Genomic DNA, 16,331 nt, shown 5'->3' with positions numbered 1-16,331 from the left:
ATGTCTCTACAAATGTCCCAGTTTCATTGCTTTTTACAGCTGAGTAATATTCCCTTGTATATATGTACCACATCTTTTTTATCCATTCACCTGTTGATGCACATTTAGGTTGCTTCCATGTCCTGGCTATTGTAAATAGTGCTGCAATGAACATTGGAGTGCATGTGTCTTTTTGAATTATGGTGTTCTCCGGGTATATGCCCAGCAGTGGGATTGCTGGGTCATATGGTAACTCTATTTTTAGTTTTGCAAGGAACCTCATACTGTTCTCCATAGTGGCTGCACCAATTTACATTCCACCAACAGTGCAAGAGCGTTCCCTTTTCTCCACACCCTCTCCAGCAGTTACTGTTTGTCGATTTTCTGATGATGCCCATTCGAACTGGTGTGAGGTGATACCTAATTGTCGTTTTGATTTGCCTTTCTCTAATAATTAGTGATGTTGAGCAGCTTTTCATGTGCCTCTTGGCCATCCATACGTCTTCTTTGGAGAAATGCCTATTTAGGTCTTCTGCCCATGTTTTGATTGGGTTGTTTGTATTTTTGATATTGAGCTGGATGAACTATTTATATATTTTGGAGATTAATCCTTTGTTGATTCATTTGCAAGTATTTTCTCCCATTCTGAGGGTTGTCTTTCTGTCTTGCTTATCGTTTCCTTTGCTGTGCAGAAGTTTTGAAGTTTTATTAGGTCTCACTTATTCCTTTTTTTTTTATTATTATTTTATTTTATTTTTTGGGGGGGTACACCAGGTTCAATCAACTGTTTTTATACACATATCCCCATATTCCCTCCCTTCCTTGACGCCCCCCCCTCGATTCCCCCCCACCCTCCCTGCCCCAGTCCTCTAAGGCATCTTCCATCCTCGAGTTGGACTCCCTTTGTTATACAACAACTTCCCACTGACTATTTTACAGTTGGTAGTATATATATGTCTGTACTACTCTCCCGCTTCTTCTCAGTTTCCCCTTCACCCCCCGCCCCCTCCCATACCTCGAGTTCTCCAGTCCATTCCCTGTATCTGCTTCCCTGTTCTTGTCACTGAGTTCATCAGTACCATTTTTAGATTCCGTATATGTGAGTTAGCATGCAATATTTGTCTTTCTCTTTCTGACTTACTTCACTCTGTATGACAGATTGTAGTTCTATCCACCTCATTACATATAGCTCCATCTCATCCCTTTTTATAGCTGAGTAATATTCCATTGTATATATATGCCACATCTTCTGTATCCATTCATTTGTTGATGGGCATTTAGGTTGCTTCCATGTCCTGGCTATTGTAAAGAGTGCTGCAATAAACATTATGGTACAAGTTTCTTTTGGGATTATGGTTTTCTTTGGGTATATGCCCAGGAGTGGGATGACTGGATCATATGGTAGTTCTATTTGTAGTTTTTTAAGGAACCTCCACATTGTTTTCCATAGTGGCTGTACCAACTTACATTGCCACCAACAGTGCAGGAGAGTTCCCTTTTCTCCACACCCTCTCCAACATTTGTTGTTTCCAGACTTTGTGATGATGGCCATTCTGATTGGTGTGAGGTGATACCTCATTGTGGCTTTGACTTGCATTTCTCTGATGATGAGTGATGTTGAGCATCTTTTCATGTGTTTGTTGGCCATCTGTATGTCTTCTTTGGAGAAATGTCTATTTAGGTCTTCTGCCCATTTGTGGATTGGGTTATTTGCTTTTTTGGTATGAAGCTGCATGAGCTGCTTGTATATTTTGGAGGTTAATCCTTTGTCCGTTGTTTCATAGGCAATTATTTTTTCCCATTCTGAGGGTTGCCTTTTAGTCTTGTTTATGGTTTCTTTTGCTGTGCAAAAGCTTTTAAGTTTCATGAGGTCCCATTCGTTTATTCTTGATTTTATTTCCATGATTCTAGGAGGTGGGTCAAAAAGGATGTTGCTTTGATGTATGTCAAAGAGTGTTCTGCCTATGTTTTCCTCTAGGAGTTTGATAGTGTCTGGCCTTATATGTAGGTCTTTAATCCATTTGGAGTTTATTTTTGTGTATGGTGTTAGGAAGTGTTCTAATTTCATTCTTTTACATGTTGCTGTCCAATTTTCCCAGCACCACTTATTGAAGAGGCTGTCTTTTTTCCATTGTATACTCGTGCCTCCTTTGTCAAAGATAAGGTGCCCATATGTGTTTGGGCTTACTTCTGAGTTCTCTATTCTGTTCCATTGATCTTCCTTTCTATTTTTGTGCCAGTACCATACTGTCTTGATCACTATGGCCTTGTAGTATAGTTTGAAGTCAGGAAGCCTGATTCCACCAACTCCATTTTTCCTTCTCAAGATTGCTTTGGCTATTCGGGGTCTTTTGCGTTTCCATACAAATCGTAAGATTTCTTGCTCTAGTTCTGTGAAAAATGCCATTGGTAATCTGATCGGGATTGCATTAAATCTGTAAATTGCTTTGGGTAGTACAGTCATTTTCACGATGTTGATTCTTCCAATCCAGGAACATGGTATATCCCTCCATCTGTTTATGTCATCTTTGATTTCTTTCATCAATGTCTTAAAGTTTTCTGCATACAGATCTTTTGCCTCCTTAGGCAGGTTTATTCCTAGGTATTTTATTCTTTTTGTTGCAATGGTGAATGGGAGAGTTTCCTTAATTTCTCTTTCTGCTCTTCCGTTGTTAGTGTATAGGAATGCAAGAGATTTCTGTGCATTAATTTTGTATCCTGCTACTTTACTAAACTCATCAATGAGTGCTAGCAGTTTTCTGGTAGAGTCTTTAGGGTTTTCTATATATAGTATCATGTCATCTGCAAAGAGTGATAATTTTACTTCTTCTTTTCCAATTTGGATTCCTTTAATTTCTTTTTCTTCTCTGATTGCTGTGGCTAACACTTCCAAAACTATGTTGAATAACAGTGGTGAGAGTGGACACCCTTGTCTTGTTCCTGTTCTTAGAGGGAATTCTTCCAGTTTTTCTCCATTGAGAACAATGTTGGCTTTTGGTTTGTCATATATGGCTTTTATGATGTTGAGGTAATTTCCTTCTATGCCCATTTTCTGGAGAGCTTTCATCATAAATGGATGTTGAACTTTGTCAAAAGCTTTTTCTGCATCTATTGAAATGATCATATGGTTTTTATCCTTCAATTTGTTGATATGATGTATCACGTTGATTGATTTGCATATATTGAAGAATCCTTGCATCCCAGGGATAAACCCCACTTGATCGTGGTGTATGATTTTTTTAATGTGCTGTTGCAGTCTGTTAGCTAGTATTTTGTTGAGGATTTTTGCATCTATATTCATCAGTGATATTGGTCTGTAGTTTTCTTTTTTTGTGACATCTTTGCCTGGTTTTGGTATCAGGGTGATGGTAGCCTCATAGAATGAGTTTGGGAGTGCTCCGCCTTCTGCAATATTTTGGAAGAGTTTGAGAAGGATAGGTGTTAACTCTTCTCGAAATGTTTGATAGAATTCGCCTGTGAATCCATCTGGTCCTGGGCTTTTGTGTGTTGGGAGATTTTTAATCACTGCCTCAATTTCTGTACTTGTGATTGGTCTGTTCATGGTTTCTATTTCTTCCTGGTTCAGTCTTGGAAGATTGTATTTTTCTAAGAATGTATCCATTTCTTCCAGGTTATCCAATTGATTGGCATATAGTTGCTTGTAGTAGTCTCTCATGATGTTTTGTATTTCTGAGGTGTCCGTTGTGACTTCTCCTTTTTCATTTCTAATTCTGTTGATTTGCATCTTCTCCCTTTTTTTCTTGATGAGTCTGGCTAATGGTTTATCAATTTTGTTAATCTTCTCAAAGAACCAGCTTTTAGTTTTATTTATTTTTCTTATGGTTTCTTTCCTTTCTTTTTCATTTATTTCTGCTCTGATCTTTACGATTTCTTTCCTTCTGCTCACTTTGGGGTTTCTTTGTTCTTCTTTCTCTAGTTGTTTGAGGTGTAAGGTTAGGTTGTTTATTCGATCATTTTCTTGTTTCTTAAGGTAGGACTGTATTGCTATAAACTTCCCTCTTAGAACTGCTTTTGCTGCGTCCCATAGGTTTTGGGTTGTTGTGTTTTCGTTGTCATTTGTTTCTAGATACTTTTTGATTTCCTCTTTGATTTCTTTAGTGATTCCTTGGTTGTTTAAGAGTGAATTGTTTAGCCTCCATGTGTTTGTCTTTTTTGCAGTTTTTTTCCTGTAATTGATATCTAGTCTCATGGCGTTGTGGTCTGAGAAGATGCTTGATATGATTTCAATTTTCTTGAATTTGCTGAGGTTTGATTTGTGACCCAAGATGTGATCTATCCTGGAAAATGTTCCGTGTGCACTTGAGAAGAAAGTGTAGTCTGTCGTTTTTGGATGGAATGTCCTATAAATATCAATTAAGTCGAGATGGTCTAATGTGTCATTTAAAGCTTGTGTGTCTTTATTTATTTTCTGTTTGGATGATCTGTCCATTGATGTAAGTGGGGTGTTCAAGTCTCCCACTATAATTGTGTTACTGTCGATGTCCCCTTTTATAGCTGTTAGCATTTGCCTTATGTATTGAGGTGCTCCTATATTGGGGGCATAGATATTTACCATTGTGATATGTTCTTCTTGGATGGATCCCTTGATCATTATGTAGTGCCCTTCCTTGTCTCTTTTAATAGTCTTTACTTTCAAGTCTAATTTGTCTGATATGAGTATTGCTACTCCAGCTTTCTTTTGACTTCCATTTGCATGGAATATCTTTTTCCATCCCTTCACTTTCAGTCTATATGTATCCCTTGGTCTGAAGTGGGTTTCTTGTAGGCAGCATATAGAAGGGTCTTGTTTTTGTATCCATTCAGCCAGTCTGTGTCTTTTGGTTGGAGCATTTAATCCATTTACATTTAAAGTGATTATTGACATGTGTGTTCCAATGACCATTTTCTTAATTGTTTTGGGTTTGTATTTGTAGGTGTTTTCCTTTTCTTGTGTTTCCTACTTAGAGAAGTTCCTTTAGCACTTGTTGTAAGGCTGGTTTGGTGGTGCTGAATTCTCTGAACTTTTGCTTGTCTGGAAAGCTTTTGATTTCTCCCTCAAATCTGAATGAGATTCTTGCTGGGTAAAGTATTCTTGGCTGTAGGTTTCTCTCTTTCAGGACTTTCAGTATATCCTGCCATTCCCTTCTGGCCTGCAGAGTTTCTGTAGAAAGGTCAGCTGTTATCCTGATGGGTTTTCCCTTATATGTTGTTTGTTGCTTTTCTCTTGCTGCTTTTAATATTTTTTCTTTGTGTTGAATTGTCGTTAGTTTGATTAATATGTGTCTTGGTGTATTTCTCCTTGGGTTTATTCTGTATGGGACTCTCTGTGCTTCTTGGACTTGGTGAATTATTTCCTTTCCCATGTTGGGGAAGTTTTCCACTAGAACCTCTTCAAATATTTTCTCAGACCCTTTCTTGTTTTCTTCTTCTTCTGGGATGCCTATAATTCGAATGTTGGTACGTTTAAGGTTATCACTGAGGTCTCTGAGGCTGTCTTCTAGTCTTTTTATTTTTTTATCTTTTTCCTGCTCTGTGGCGTTTATTTCTTCCATTCTATCTTCCAACTCACTTATTCGTTCTTCTGCCTCAGTCATTCTGCTGGTTATAGCATCTAGAGTATTTTTAATTTCAGTTATTTTGTTATCCATTGCTGTTTGTTTTTCTGAGTTCTTATGAACTGTTTCTTGTACTTTCTCTAATTTGTTATCGAGATTTTGTATCATTTTTACTATCATTACTCTAAATTCTTTTTCAGGCATTTTTCCTATTTCCTCCTCATTTATTTGGTCTTGTGGGTTTTTTTCCTGCTCCTTTGCCTGCATGGTGTTTCTTTGTTTCCTCATGGTTGTCCAAGCTTTTGGGGTTGCTTGTCCTGGTGATAGAGGTGTTTATAGAAGAGTGTCCAAGCCTCAGACTAATGTCCAAGTATTGGATTAGACGAATATTCAGTCTGAAAAGTTCATAGGATGAATCCAAAGCTGTAACTGGATCCAGGTGTCTGACAAAAGTCACCAAGCATCTCTCTGTCTCTTGGGTCTGCTTTTTTCTCTGTTGGTTTCATTCTCAGAGAGGGTTAGCCACTCTGAATGGCAAAGATCTCACTTATTCCTTTTTGTTTTTATTTCCATTACTCTAGTGGGTGGGTCAAAAAAGATCTTGCCATGATTTACATCAAAGAGTGTTCTTCCTATGTTTTCCTCTAGGAGTTTTATAGTGTCTGGCCTTACATTTAGGTCTTTAATCCATTTTCAGTTTATTTTTGTGTATGGTGTTAGGGAGTGTTCTAATTTCCTTCTTTTACATGTAGCTGTCCAGTTTTCCCAGCGCCACTTATTGAAGAGGCTGCCTTCTCTCCCTTGTATATCCTTGCCTCCTTTGTCATAGATTAGTTGACCATAGTTCCATTCATCTATATTTCTATTTTTATGCCAGTACCATACTGTCTTGATCACTGAAGCCTTGTAGTATAGCCTGAAGTCAGGAAGCCTGATTCCACCAACTCCGTCTTTCCTTCTCAAGATTGTTTTGGCTATTCGGGGTCTTTTGCGTTTCCATACAAATCGTAAAATTTCTTGTTCTAGTTCTGTGAAAAATGCCATTGGTAATTTGATCAGGATTGCATTGAATCTGTAAATTGCTTTGGGTAGTACAGTCATTTTCACAATGTGGATTCTTCCAATCCAAGAACATGGTATGTCCCTCCATCTGTTTGTGTCGTCTTTGATTTCTTTCATGAGTGTCTTATAGTTTTCTGAGTACAGGTCTTTTATCTCCTTGGTTAGGTTTATTCCTAGATATTTTATTCTTTTTGTTGCAATGGTGAATGGGATTGTTTCCTTAATTTCTCTTTCTGATCTTTCATTGTTAGTGTATAGGAATGCAAGAGATTTCTGTGTGTTAATTTTGTATCCTGCAACTTTATCAAATTCACTGATTAGCTCAAGTAGTTTTCTGGTGGCATCTTTAGGATTTTCTAAGTATAGTATCATGTCATCTGCGAACAGTGACAGTTTTACTTCTTTTCCAATTTGGATTCCTTTTATTTCTGTTTCTTCTCTGATTGCTGTGGCAAGGACTTCCAAAACTATGTTGAATAGTAGTGGCAAGAGTGGACATCCTTGTCTTGTTCCTGATCTTAGAGGGAATGCTTCCAGTTTTTCACCATCGAGAATGCTGTGGGTTTGTCATATATGGCCTTTATTATGTTGAGGTAGCTTCCCTCTACGCCCATCTTCTGGAGAGTTTTTATCATAAATGGGTGTTGAATTTTGTCATAAGCTTTTTCTGCATCTATTGAGATGATCATATGGTTTTTATCCTTCAGTTTGTTAATATGGTGTATCACATTGATTGATGTGCATATATTGAAGAATCCTTGTATTCCAGGGATAAACCCCACTTGATCACGGTGTATGATCCTTTTAATGTGTTGTTGGATTCTGTTGGCTAGTACTTTGTTGAGGATTTTTGCATCTAAATTCATCAGTGATATTGGTCTGTAATTTTCTTTTTATGTAGTATCTTTGTCTGGTTTTGGTATCAGGGTGATGGTGGCTTCATAAAATGAGTTTAGGAGTGTTCCTTCCTCTGCAATTTTTGGGAAGAGCTTGAGAAGGATGGGTGTTAGCTCGTCTCTAAATGTTTGATAAAATTCACCTGTGAATCCATCTGGTCCTGGACTTTTGTTTGTTGGGAGATTTTTAATCACAGTTTCAATTTCATTACTTGTGATTGGTCTGTTTGTATTTTCTATTTCTTCCTGACTCAGTCTTGGAAGGTTATACCTTTCTAAGAATCTGTCCATTTCATCCAGGTTGTCCATTTTATTGGCATATATTTGCTTGTAGTAATCTCTTATGGTGCTTTTTATTTCTGTGGTGTCCGTTGTAACTTCTGTTTCAATTCTACTTTTATTGATTTGAGTCCTCTCCCTCTTTTTCTTGATGAGTCTTGCTAGAGGTTTATTGATTTTATTTATCTTCTCAAAAAACCAGCTTTTAGTTTTATTGATTTTTGCTATTGTTTTCTTTGTTTCTATTTCATTTATTTCTGCTCTGATCTTTATGATTTCTCTCCGTCTACTCACTTTGGGTTTTGTTTGCTCTTCTTTCTCTGTTTTTTTTTAGGTGTAAGTTTAGATTGTTTATTTGGGATTTTTCTTGTTTCTTGAGGTAGGATTGTATTGCTATAAAATTCCCTCTTAGGACTGCCTTTGCAGAAAGAACATTATTGACATTCTATTTTATTGCCAAATCCTTATTTATTTATTTGTTTGTTTGTTTTTTTGTTTGTTTATTATGTTTCTGGCTGCATTGGGTCTTTGTTGCTGCGTGCAGGCTTTCTCTAGTTGCAGCTAGTGGGGGCTACTCTTCATTGTGATGAGCGGGCTTCTCATTGTGGTGGCTTCTCTTGTTGCAGAGCATGGGCTCTAGGCACATGGGCTTCAGTAGTTGTAACACGAGGGCTCAGTAGTTGTGGAGCATGGGCTCAGTTGCTCTGAGGCATGTGGGATCCTCCCGGTCCAGGGATCAAACCTGTGTACCCTGTATTGGCAGGGGAATTCTTAACCACTGAACCACCAGGGAAGTCCTTGTTGCCAAACCCTTGAGTGGGCAAGCTGGTGCGCATCAGGAACCCAGCGTGAGAAACCTGGACTTTATTCCTTTAGACCCGCTTCCCTCCATCAACTCCAACTATAATTTTCTGGCCCCTTAGCTCTTTGATTCCTCAACTGAGCCATCTGTTCTAAAGGAGAGCAATTACATAAACCAGTTTGAGCTAAGGTGCCAACACCTCTCCATCACCCAATAATGCAATGGCCCAATGAACAAAAGAGTTTCTCTTGCCTCTCAATGTGAAAGGTGGAGGTCAGCGGTGCATCTCTGCTCCTCATGGTCACTCAAGGACTTAGGTTCCTTCCAAATCATTGCTCCTGCATCATTGCTTCTGGGTGTCATTTCCCAAAATGGAACCGTCCTGTTTGAGGCTTCTGCCATCACTGATGTCTGGTGGGGATCAGCTTCACAGCAGCAAAGTCCTCAGGCCATTTGCCCCAGTCAAGTTTCAGAAAACTCTTCTAGGGTCAAAAAATCTCCTGGGTGTTCCAAAGAGATGCCAAGGGGTTTAATTCATGGATTTAGGTGCTTATACAATCAGTGAGAGGGCTGGAGGCGTAGGAGGAGCTCTGAGTTCAAGGACACACCCCCAAAGCAGCAGCCAGGCAGCAGGAAGCCCCTGCCCCTGCAGCTGCCACTTAACCCTTCGAAGCTGGGGGAGGGGCCCAGGAGCACTGCTGCAGGGAAACCCCAAGTCCCCATGCCCTGGCTTGTCCACAGCAAACAGACGGAAGGACAGGGAGGAGCACTCTGCCTCACTTCCATGCTGGCAACCTCATATACCTGTTTCTAACTAAATCATCTTAATTGGCATCCAGAACCGTGGGTACAAGAGGTTCTGGGAAATGGAGCTTTGGCCTTCCTGCCTCTGCAATACAGAAAGGTGCCCTGGAGAAGGGAGTGAGGATAGGGAGGTGGTCCGCGTTATCTTCCACCCTAAGACACAGAGAAATTACCCCAGCAGGTTCACCTCATCAATCTTTGCCTGTTCGTTACCGTGGGACCCAGGGTAACACCCCCTCCTGATAGGAACACCCATCCTGGGTGCTCAGAACCACCCCCCCCCACACACACACACACCAACCAGATTGTGGCTCAGACACAGTTTCCTTAATCTCCTTAGCTCAGCCAAGACATGAGAGAGCAGTGAAAAACAGCTTTAGTAAGGGAAGGCAAAGAATAACATTTTAAAAGGGATCAAGAACTATAAAGAGACATGTTTGCTTTGCCCAGAATTCCTATCCAAATCAATTTGGCAATTTCACATTATTATTCATTTTCACATAAATGTGTATTATTACATATTATTTATTACATACTGTATATTTCATCTCACCATACTCCTGGGAATTAGACTTTATTCCGATGTACAAATGGGAAAATTAAGGCCAGAGAAGTTGAGTAACTAGCCAAGGTCATGCTGCTGGTCAGTGGCAGAGCTGAGCCTAGAATTCAGGTTTGCCATCTCCGTGGCAGGCAGTCCTTTTTCCTCAAGGTCTGAGCGGCCTCCATCCCAAGGTCTCTGGGTCCAGCCCTGTGTCTCCAGTTAACCTGGTCCCCCAGCACCCAGGCTGTGCTTCTCTCTCAAGGTCCTGCTCCCTGTGCTCCACACCTCACCTCCCTTGAGCTCCTCCTCCACCCCCTGGGGATGAGCTGGGGTTAACATCTTGGCCACATCCTCAGCGGAGGTAACAGTGGGTCAGAAGTGCTTCTCCACCGACAGTTGGGAAGAGGAACAGACCCACCCGCTCTGTCCCCAGGAAGCTGCTTTAAGGTCATCTCCCCACAGAGACCCTCAACTCGTGTCCTTCTCATTTGTGCTGCTGTGCTGTGGCCACAGCCAGTAGCCTGGAGCTCTGACAAGATGCAAAAGATGCCTGGCAGCTTTGCAAAGGGGTAGGTGGAAGCTTAGGGCCTGTGGGCTGTGGGGCTACATGGAAGAGCTGAGACTTAAGCAGGGCCCGAGGGTTCATTGTGGGTCAGAGGGGAAGAGCATCTGCAGCACAGGGGTTCCTAGGACCTGTCATCCGAACTCTGGGCTTCACCTTGCCATCTATAAAGGAGAGATTATAATAGAAGCTTCCCCTAAGTTGTATGAGGAGTCCGTCAGGACAATGGTGTAACAATAACAGGTAAGGCTTATGCAGTGGGATCTGGATGCCATGCACTATTCTAAGGTCATCAGATGCACTAACTTTCTAAATTCACACAACAACCTCAAGAGGGAGAGACTCTCATTTATTCACAGAAGAAGAAACTGAGACACAAAAGTCGGGTAACCAGCTTTCCCAGCTAGAAAGGGGCAAAGCTGGGATTGGACCCACACAGCCTGGCCACAGAGCCTGGGTCTATAACCTTGAACCTCTCCTGCCTCATGTAATTCCCACACCATTGGAAGTGATGGCGAGAATAGCAGTGATGATTTATTAATTAGATGGAATATCCAGAAACTCAGCTATTATACAGACAAATCCTAAGTGACCCAGGCAGAGGGATGTTCTGAGCAACAGTGCAGGAGCTGAGGGTAGAGCTGGTTGAGGGGCACTGAGGCCCGGGGCTTGGTTCCAGTGACCCCGCAGCAGAGATACCATGAGAGGCTCAGTGAGGCCACCCTAAAGAGGGTCTAGACTCCTGCTCCTGGGACCTATACAGCTGGGAGTGGGAAGAACTTGTCAGATCTAAGAAGGGTAAGACTGGAATAAAAGCAGGACTCTGGGAGGTTCAAGAGGAAGTGGGGTGCAGGATGCTTTGGGGGAGGGTAAGGGGAACTGAGGGACACAGCTGTGCTGTGGATACCCTGCTTCATGGGGCCTTGTCCTGCAGGAGGAATTCTTCTTGAGGCCCAGCTGGCAATCCCTTGTTCTATCCTAAATCACCACCACCACCCTTGAAAAGTAGCCAGAACTCCTCAGTCTTCTGTGACTCTCACTGGGGCCTGGGGCTTTCATTGGCAGTGTGGGTCCCTGGGGTTGTTTGGCTTTGAGCTGCAGGAGTTGCTAGTAGCAGATTGAGGTGGAGCCATTTATAACTGGCCCTTATAAGTGAGAGCAGTACAAAGGGAGAGGGTCTTCCTAGTAGGCATGCTGTAGGCATACAGGGGGATTGGGCCAAGGCCCAGGCCCAAATCTGGGCATATGGAAGCAATTGTTGTAAGAATTCTGGAGCATGGAGGGCTGAGATGTTAATTGGTAGAGCACACTATGATAAGTATGGGTACATTTTCCTCTACTAGTGACCTCCATCATCCTCAAGATGCTGTGACATCCTCCCTCAGGATGCATTCTCTCTCTTGACTGAGAAATTATTCTAGAAAACCAGGCCTTGAAGCTCATTTCATGACAACAAAAAGTCTATGTCTTTTCCTCCCTATGCCAGGGTCTGGCTCTCCCCTAAATCGCAATGTGTAGACAAACCCCAGCCTCATCAGGTTGGGACCTCATACTGAGAAAGACTGGAAACCATGGCTCTGGGAGACGGGGCTGTGGGCATACCCCGTGGGGCGGCAATTGTCTGTCACAGCCTGCTGTTGCCACCAGTGCAATCCGAGTGGCAGCTGCACAGGGTTCCCACAGTGGAGGCAGAGTGGAACAGGCACCGCAGGGTGATAAGATGACTACTTCCCCCAGGACAACTGCAGATTCACTCTGCCTCCCCAGATGGTTCCCCTCAGTCTGCAGAGAACTTAACTCTTCTGCCTTTCTCTTTCTTGGGGAAATTGCTGCTTTCAGAACCTCCTCTAGAGGAGAGAAAGGGCCAGCCTAAGCATGAGATTTGACCCTGGAGTGTGAGCAGGAGAGAGTTCTTCACGTTTACCTGTTTCTGTTCCATCAGCTCTAGACCACAGACCATGAGGGGCTGGGCGAACAGCTGCTTGTTACTCCAGAAGTTCCACAGCCCCAGGTTTCAAGCACCACAGACTCCTTCCTGTGGCTCTGAGAAGGGGGCAGGTATCCTAACCACCTCTCCTCCCTACTGAAATGCCAGCTTCATGAGGGCTGGAATTTTTTTCTGTTTGGTTTGCTGTTGAGTCTGCAAAACCTGGAAGAGTGCTTGGTGCATATTAGTCGCACAGTAACTAATCTTTGATTGAATGAGCATGGATAAAAGGTAAAATCCTTAAAGTAGATATAATGGTTACAGTTTTGGGGTTTTTTGTTTTTTTGACCATGCCGTATGGCATGCAGGACCTTAGTTCCCCAACCAGGGATCAAACTTCTGCCCCCTGCATTGGGAGCATGGAGTCTTAACCACTGGACCACCAGGGAAGCCCCAATGATTACAAATTTTTAGACATTAAACAAAGTAACCCTGAAGTACCTAAATAAAAAGCTATTAGAAATCTGAGAATGTGGCAAAGCATAGATAAATGTTAAACATGGGAGAGTTAAAATCCTCTTAGAGAAATTTCTAGGTTGAGTAGGTGGAACATAAATGAGGATATAGACTTTCTGAATAATGAAAATTACAAGCCTAGTCTAGTAAATGTGCCCATGGAACATTTATAAAAAGTGAGCATACACTAGGCCAGAAAGAAAATCTCAGTAAATTCCAAGAAAGTGGGACCTATTATTTAATACTGGCTTCTACTTTTCTTTGAGTAAGCTAGGAAAACCCTAAAACAAAGAGAGAAATACATACAAATAAAACAATAAACCTATCTCTCTATATAGCTATATTGCTATAGGTGCAAAATACCAAGGAATCAACTATCAGGAAATTAAATCTAGCAATATAGTAAAATAATACTATAACTAAATAGGTTTCTATTCAAAAACTGCAAAGATAATTGATCATTACAAAATTATTAATGTAATTTGTTATACTAACAGATAAAAGGATAGATTTTTTAATGGTTTTATTTATTTATGTATTTATTTATTTATTTATTTATTTTGGCTGAGCTGTGCAGCATGCTGGATCTTAGTTCCCCAGTCAAGGATCAAGCCCATGTCCCCCGCAGTGGAAGCATGGAGTTCTAACCATTGGACTGCCAGGGAATTCCCCAAAGGGTAAAATTTTAATTAATATTTTGGTATATGCTGAAAATTTGACAAAATTTGGTGCCAATCCCTAATTTAGATAACCTCTGCTTATTTGGAATTAAAGGAAATTTCCTTCACTTTATAAAAGGTAATTATCAGAAATCAACAACAAGCAACTTTAGTGCAAAACTGGAAACAGTCACATTAATGTCAGGAAAAACACAAGCATGCCAGCTATCACTACTACTAGTTAACATTGTTCTGGAGTTCTTTTTTTTTTTTTTTTTAAGATTTATTTTATTATTTATTTGTTTATTTATTTATTTTTGGCTGCGTTGGGTCTTCATTGCTGTGTGCAGATTTTCTCTAGTTGTGGCGAGTGGGGGCTACTCTTCGTTGCGCTGTGCAGGTTTCTCATTGCAGTGGCTTCTTTTGTTGTGGAGCACAGGCTCTAGGCACACGGGCTTCAGTAGTTGCAGTGCGTGGGCTCCATAGCTGTGGCTCACGGGCTTGAGAGCACTAGGCTCAGTAGTTATGGTGCAAGGGCTTAGTTGCTCTGCAGCATGTGGGATCTTCCTGGCCCAGGGATCGAACCTGTGTCCCCTGCACTGGCAGGCAAATTCTTAACCACTGTGCCACCAGCGAAGCCCATGTTCTAGAGCTCTTACGAAGACAATAACAAAAGAAAAAGAAATAGGTGTAAATTCCAGAAAAGTACAATGACAGTTATCATTACTTACAATGTTGTTTATCCAGAAAACCCAATGCAATTAACTAGAAAAAAAAAAGAACTAGAGTTCTTATGCATGTACTCAATCATGTGTTTTATATATGACAAATATGCAAAATTAATAGATTTCCTTAGTACCATAATATCTTAGTAGAGGGTATAATGTTTCCAGTTGAAACAGGTAGATTCAATGCACACATTCATATCTATTTTCTCTGAAAATCTACTATAATGACAGTAAAGGGATAAAAATAAAGAAAATCCATAATGACACAGAGAATGGAAGAAGAATGAACAGCAGACGAGAAATTTCAACAAAACTTGGAAGCTGGTAGTGGGTAGATGAGTGGTAACTGACAGCAGAACTGAGAAAATAGAGCTCTAACTGGCACTAGTGGGGGAAGTGAGTAAACATCAGGACCACCCCAGTAAGTTCACAACCCAGAATTAGCAGGTACCTCTAAAGGCAGGGGTGCAGGGCAGACTGAAAATTGGAGGACCAGCTGAAAGCTTTATGAAGACCATTTAGAGCTTACCCATCCACTCCTCCACCTCCTGTAACTAGGCATTCCCCTGCACTACAGAAGGGCATTTATATCCAGAGAGGTCTGTACAGCCAGACTTGAAGCAGGGGAACTCAGGAGCCATCTCTATACCAAACAGTGAGATGCCTGGTCCCCTTTCCCCTCTGGGGCCTGTAAAATGCTGGTAGTTGAGCTTCTATTTCCCAGATATTTGGAGAATTCCTTTCTGAGGAACCTTCCACAGCCATTGGATTAACTGAGACAATGCAGGGATGCTTCCAGTGAAAAATCCAGCTAACTACCTTATCCCCTTTAGTGAAATCCACGAATCACCAAGCCCCACCTACAAACAGATCTAAAAATTTTTGAAAAAGTTAAAGGGGGAACTTGCCCTACTGGATAACAAAATGTATTGTAAAACTATACAATACATTGTGCTGTGGTTCTCATAAAGGAAGAAGAGCGCTCATGGAAATGTAATCAAGAAACTTGTAAGTACTCATCAACAGATGATTGGCTTAAGATGTGGTATATATATATATATATATATATATATATATATATATATAATGGAGTATTACTCAGCTGTAAAAAAGAATGAAATATTGCCATTTGCAACAACATAGATGGACTTAGAGAATATTATTATACTTAGTGAAGTAAGTCAACTAGAGAAAGACAAATATTATATGATATCACTTACATGTGGAATCTAAAAAAAGAATACAAATGAATCTATATACAAAACAGAAACAGACTCACAGACATAGAAAACAAACCTATGTTTACCTAGGGGAAAGGGTGGCAGGGAAGGATAAACTAGGAGTATGGGGTTAGCAGATACAAACTACTATACATAAAACAAATAAGCAACAAGGATTTACTATATAGCACAGGGAACTATATCCAATATCCTGTAATAACCCATAATGGAAAATAATATGAAATATAAATATATATAAACATATGTAACTGAATCACTTTTCTGTACACCTGAAAATAACACAATATGTAAATCAACTATACTTCAATTTTAAAAGAAAGAAACTGGTGAATTTAGTATTTGAGAAAGTTGGCTTTTTAAAAAACTTTTATAGTTGATTTCCAATGTTGTGTTTAATTTCTGCTGTAAAAGTTGGCTTTTCAAACAAGAGAAAAACGGGTTATGATATAATGATATTTGAGATAAAGTGGATTCTACCTCATGATATTCTCAAAAATAAATTCCAGATGGCTTAGTAATGTAAATGTAAAAATAAAATTATAAAAGTACTAGAAGAAATATAGCAAAGTGTTATTTCAATCCTGGGATAGAGGAGGAGTTTCTAAGATTAATGAAAAGCTAAGAAGTCATACAAGAAAAGGCCAAAGGAAAAGCCAAAAGGAAAAAATGAACACAAATTGGTTAAAGTCCAGTTCAGCCAATAATATCATAAAAGATAGAACAGATTTCTAATTCTGGTCATGACGGAATCACTGGACCAGCCCTTCTACTCTTAGC

This window comes from Hippopotamus amphibius, chromosome 7 (assembly GCF_030028045.1).
Source record: "Hippopotamus amphibius kiboko isolate mHipAmp2 chromosome 7, mHipAmp2.hap2, whole genome shotgun sequence".
NCBI lineage: Eukaryota > Metazoa > Chordata > Mammalia > Artiodactyla > Hippopotamidae > Hippopotamus > Hippopotamus amphibius.
The sequence above is the reverse complement of the archived record's forward strand: the minus strand, read 5'-3'. Positions refer to the sequence as shown.